This window comes from Ostrinia furnacalis, unplaced genomic scaffold (genome assembly GCF_004193835.3).
Source record: "Ostrinia furnacalis isolate ACB-3 unplaced genomic scaffold, ASM419383v2 OfSCF0710, whole genome shotgun sequence".
Taxonomy (NCBI): Eukaryota; Metazoa; Arthropoda; class Insecta; order Lepidoptera; family Crambidae; genus Ostrinia; species Ostrinia furnacalis.
In genome coordinates, this window is record NW_021130949.1 from 3,361,611 (window position 1) to 3,367,970 (window position 6,360).

Genomic DNA, 6,360 nt, shown 5'->3' on the forward strand with positions numbered 1-6,360 from the left:
TACGGCAAATAGATAAACTAAGCAAGTTACTTTTATTAGATACACACTTAATTTTGAATCAACAACAAATACGTATGCAGTGTTTTACATCATTTACAAATGGCTCACCTGGGAATCGAACCCAAGACCTCTGAGTAGGCATATTCCTACTCTCTTACTAGTTAGACCATAACGAGGGTGAAATACCGTACAGAGAGCGTGTTGCGATGCAGCGAAGTTGAAACTCTATATAAAATCCAAATATTTAAAACATTTCCCGCTTACATGAGTATCCATCATTGGAGCACTCACGTCAAAAGCCCTAGTCTTTGTTTTAATTAGTAGTACTTAGTGTCTGTTCGAGCGTTCAAGTGCTTGTTACTTTGAAGAGAACTTAAGTATGTTGTTTACATTTGAATAAAAATATTCAGTTACTATTTTGCTACCAGCGTTGGAGTGGCACAAAGTATTTTAGAGCTACAAATATTAAAAACATATTTACATAACGATCTTTTCAGTTGGATTTTAAAGGAACCTATTAATGTACTAATGTAGTCTATTTAAATGGACCTACCCAATGAGCCAAATCTAATTAGGTAAATAAAGATACTATAGATACTACTGAGAATGATAGAACTTTGAAACAAAAAAAATGTAAACAGTTTACCTGCAACCACAATACATTGGATTTCAGATAAAAATGACGTACCTATGAATAATAATGTGAGTAGGTATTGCAAAATACATAATTAGGAGTTTGCTAATAGAAATAAAGACAAAAAGAAAACATGCTTATTTCTAGAAACGATACATTCGAATTTGTTAGTAATATAATCACATCTTTTCTTTCCTTTTTAAGGTACAGGAACACCCACTATGCACTCCACATCATACGTTTGCACTCCACGTGCTACCTCAAATTTGTACCTAATAAAGAACTCCCCATCAATCGTCTTACGTATAATCGAGGGCTCAATTAAATCAGTCTTCGACTCACTAAGTTCTCACAATCACCGAGTTCTCGGTATGCGGAGCCGAATGGATTTCCATCGAATTAAGCTCAGCCAACTATTTGTAAAGATTCCGGGGCATTCAGAACGTGAAATTTGACGTGTGAGAGCCCCCATTGTGAGCACCCATCTATATCTTAAACGCCTTATTATTCTTTGTGACGTCTTCATTTGGCGGAAAAACGGTGGTATTTATGTAGAGATGTATTTACCTCTTCAAAAGTTATGGGTAACTATGAGAATAAACTCAAAACGAACGAGTCTACAATATATTGTTGTTTGGAATGCTGCACTGGAATGGTGAATTAACACGTACACGTCCCTGGCCCAGTTTTTTGATTCATAGTTAAAATAACAAATTGTTAAATTTTGCTACTAATGGTTAAATATTAACAAAATGTTAACTAATAGTTAAAAAATGTACTAAAAGTCAAGCTAACCATTGTTCAAAAAACATTTTTTTCTGATATTTAACCACTTGTCATTTGACATCTGTCAAATTTGACTATTGGTTATTTTAACTACGAATCAAAAAACCGGGCCTAAGACCGCTAGTAGGAAGAATAAAGATAAATCAAGGAAATATTTTTGGCTCATTTTTAATTTCGCGACCGTTTTCCATGAAAATAATCTCAACTAAAAGGTATATCGGGGTGTCCCAGAAAGAGAAAAGAAAACTTATGAGGATCAAATGTGTCGCAAAATAAATATTATCTCCAGTCAACTTTACATTCTTATTTTTGTACAGACATTGGATATTCTAAAAATGCAATAAAAATATTACTTACTTTATGAATTATTCCTCATTCGAGATTATAAGCGGTGGGTTTTAACCGCTCTATACGCTATAAAAATTTCCATATCACCTGTATAAGAATACACATAAAGGACCTAAACATGGGCATATGTCAAAGGTCTGACTTACAAAGGCCTCCGCCCTCTCCCTTTGCTTGCCTGTTCTGCAGGGATATGGGGTGGGAAGCTTCTTAATTTAGTTTTATACTATCTTAAAGCAGGGACGCTCCAGTTTTTTAAACCACGACTGGAGCCACACTATTTCTTTTAAAAAAATGAATTAATTTAGATCAGGGGAATAGATACGTCATAATTATTTAGTTTAAGAGTTAGGTTGAGTTGCACCACCTAACTTTGACCGTGACTGACGATAACCGGTGTTTTTTGCATGGAGTTTGACAGATTTTTGACGTTTTTCAAAGATAAAGTAAGATGACGATGCAACCGAGCCTTAGTCATATTATTAGATGCACAATAACTAGAGTAAAGTATTTTTTTCAGCCAATAAACTAGTCTGGGTAAGAAATTGGTATAGATGGATGCGGGAACGAGAAAAAAAAACAAACATAATAAGTTGTAGCTAGCTTCACTGATTTTTTCTGTATTATGTATCTCAAATGCAACATGACGTATAAATGTCACATATCAGTAACCGGAAAATATCCGAAACCTTACATCCGTAATCCTAAACATCCCTATTTTATAGTACACATTTGTATAGATTCCGAACGCATCCCGCAAATGAACACAATTTAAAGACGAATGGCATTCTAGATTCGAAATTCGAATTCGAATGAACGTTCGGTGCGCACGATTCGATCGTAATAGCATCATATTTTGTACAAGATTGGTGTTCGGGCAATATATCTTTTGTCTGTACAAAATAACTTGCATTTACAATGTGATCGTCTCGATTTATACTGTAATGGAGTTAATAAATTTTACTTATATTAAAATTTATTTACCTAATCATTTGTCTTTTTCCCTGAAATGATTTATGGTGATTTTTTCACCCGTAGGTTACACTGGAACGTTGAACATGTTTTCGCTGTACCTGAATAAACGGTGTTTTTTATGTTGCATTCCGCATATTATCTTGCTTGTTATTACGAATAAGTACTTACTACTTATTACACCCCTTACAAATAAAAATTAAACACTCGTTGAACAATATTTTAAAGTGACGTTTAGTATGGAAATGTCGTTTTAAAACAGTGTATAGCAAACAGCAACAGGGTTAATCTATGGGTTCGATTCCCAGATGTTACTTGAACACTGACAGGTACTCCAAAAAATAGAGATGAAACGGATATCCGGTAACTATCCGGTAGGCCGGATATCCGGCCTAAATTTACTATCCGGCCGGATACCGGATAGTAACTCACTATCCGGCCGGATACCGGATATTAAAAAACTACGACAATTTCCTATTAATAAAATGAAATATATTAATCTCTGAGGTAAACATCAATAAAATGGCTTATAATAATGACGGCTTTTATTTTAAGTCAAAAAAGTTATATTAAGGCCTTTAAAAAAACTAATCTGGGGGCNGCGCGGCTTGTACCGACGAGTGACGAAAGATGACTCAGTTTGCTTACGATGTTGTTGATATCGAATATTTTTTGTCCGTATCTCGGAATGTGAGGACTGCGCCGTGAGATAAGGCTATTTAAATTGATCAGAATTCAAAAATGTAAGAATTGGTTGAACATTTTAATATAACAATTAATTAACCTCTTATTTTATGATTGTTAGGTAGGTGTTATGTAGACTAAGTTAGTCACTAAACGATGTATGACATCACTTATGAACTAGATGCACGGTCTATGTACTTAAACAACACCGATTTTAAAGTTCAGTTCCACAGAATTTTGATTTTGTTAATAATATCTTTGCAACTAACATTGTTATTGAAATGTTTCACAGGACAATCAAATCAAATTCCAAATCCTACAATCAGCTTTTATGGTCATTAACCAGATTCGAACGAAAATAACCAAGCGCTCCATATGTATACATGCAATAATCAAAAGGCGAAACGTTGGTAACTTTTTCAATTAATTTATTAATGCTAAGTTCCACAAGCAACCATTGATTGATCCATCGTGGTCGTTAAGAACACCTGCTACCTAGGTACTAGTGAGTAAGGATTATTTTCCTTACAAGGTCAACGCAGTATAAAATTCTTGACACTTGACTAGTCAAGTTATGAATCAGCAGTTTCCTGTGCTACTTAGGTGTCTTGTTTGATTAAGTACGTATTTTAATAGGAAACTTGAAACTATTAATCCATTAAATTACTGCTATTTCGTGGTAGATAATAGAAATCACGTGGTGGAAATAACCACTTACAAAAACGAGGCAAAAGCACTTAACAATACCTAAGTACCAACATTGTAAAAGATAATCCAGGTAAAGTAAATAAAAGAATTGTAGCAAACAAACAAAAAGACGTTCAGCTAATTATAGTACTCAATTAAGAATCATGACAATGTAATTTGGCAGTGTAAGTCGTTAATTAAATAAAAAAAAACCTAAAACTATAATGGATAAAAGATCTTTAAAATACGATCATTGTCATGGACTGCATAATTTTGAACGTTAATTAGATTCTAACAAAGTGGAACAATAGTGGAAGATAAATGCCAGTCGGGATCTACCTATATTCTTATTCATTTATAATTGCGGAATTTGTTTTTTATTCTCTTTTTAAGGACTTCAGTCCTGAAAACACCCTTGCTTCTCTTATACAATATGCCTTTTGTAGCTAAAAGAGTTCATATTTTTCTAAAAATAGCTATCAAACCCGCACTCAACAGAAATTCAGCTTGATACTCAGTGTCCTCAATATAGCACCCGATTTAGAAGATAACATTTTCGCAAAGAATTTTAGAACAGCAAAAATAAAACAAAAGACTTGATAATGATGATAGATCATGAAAACTACGAGTAGGTAATGATGAGGTTATTTTTGAAACAACAGTCGTTATTTTATTTAACAACATTATTAACGCGAATTCCTTCGTTAATGTGCCAGAAGTCGTCCCAACTTGTTACAAAAGTCGACACGCAATTTTTCTAGCATCAAAAACATCTGTTTTGACTTTAAAATTGCGCACAATACAATATGTATGAGTTATATCAATCGCCACCTCATGAAAGTCTATGATACTGACTGATGTATGAATACTGGGAAGGTCGCTTTCAAGGGCCGGTCAATGCCCCTTCCGCTTCCATAATATCTACAAACTCGGTTTCGAGATAGAGTGGAAATGAACCTTTATAATGAACTAAAAAAATGCGAATGTAAGTTGTTATAAACTTAAGTTTTTTTTTCGCTAAGAAAGCGTTTTTCTTTTGTTTTTCCTCATTAAGGTAATTTGTTTCAAAGACCGTATCTATTTAATATTGTAAAACGTTTTTCTTTTGTTTTTCTTCATTTAGGTAATTTATAATCAATTTATCACTATGTGAAATTAAAAACCTACACCGATTTGAAGCCTGAAGCATTTAATGATAAAAGGGGTGTAACGATTTCAAGGGGGCCTGGACCCTGACCTGCCATCGATGAGATAAATTAATTCTGGATATCAAGCCCTACTTACACACTTTTCAGACGTTCTAGAAAGAGTTCCAGTAATAATTAAAGTCACTAAATATTAGAGTTGGATAATACCCCGTTTTGTATCAACACAGTAACACAATACTTGAAGAAGTAAGAATTGAGGCCAGGTTTGTCTTTAGCCTAGAACTGTCACCAAAATGTGTCGCGTTACACTAGAATATTCAAGAAATTATTAATTACTTCCTGGCTATCGGTGTACCGTAGCGTCCAATAAATTGTACGTATGATGTAACAAAATCACTAGAGCAACGTGTTTTTGTGTGATAATGATTCATAATATTTTCGTAATGCTTAAAATAATAAATAGACATCGCTTCATACTTGACCTTTTAATCTGCCTCGTTGATTGGATAGAGCTTGTGCGAGAGTTGAAATACTTAATTGAAAAGTCTAAACCAGTATACATAAAATATCAAGTAAGATTTTTCATTTTTTTTTATGTCTGGCAAGATTATTATTATTAATTTCAGGAAAATAATCTAATCTTTCATTGAAATGAGATGTTTTTTCGAAATTAACAATTAATTTAACCTAGGGTCACATCAAGTTTGACGTGTACCAGAAATGTTCGACTTTTTTTAGCATGAAGGAAATTAAATAAGTCTTATATTGAAATTAGTATAAACTGTCTGATTTCTTTCTGCCTTGGCTCTTGCATAGCAGTCTACAGAATTTGTAGGATCAATATTTTTGTTGAGTAACATATGTATGTTTTTGTACGACAACAGTCTCGTTAGAGAATATTCCATTGACGGCCTGAACATAATACTTCGCTTAGTCGATATCGATACAGTGCTAATGAACCAGTTGAAAGCTCTGAGGATGTTGACGAATCAAGCCATGTTTGCCTAAAACTTTTCCATGTAGGAGGAAGTTTTCATTGGGTATTGATTAGGTTATAAAAGAATTTACCTATCCTATTTATGATTTGGATGAATCAGTTAAAAA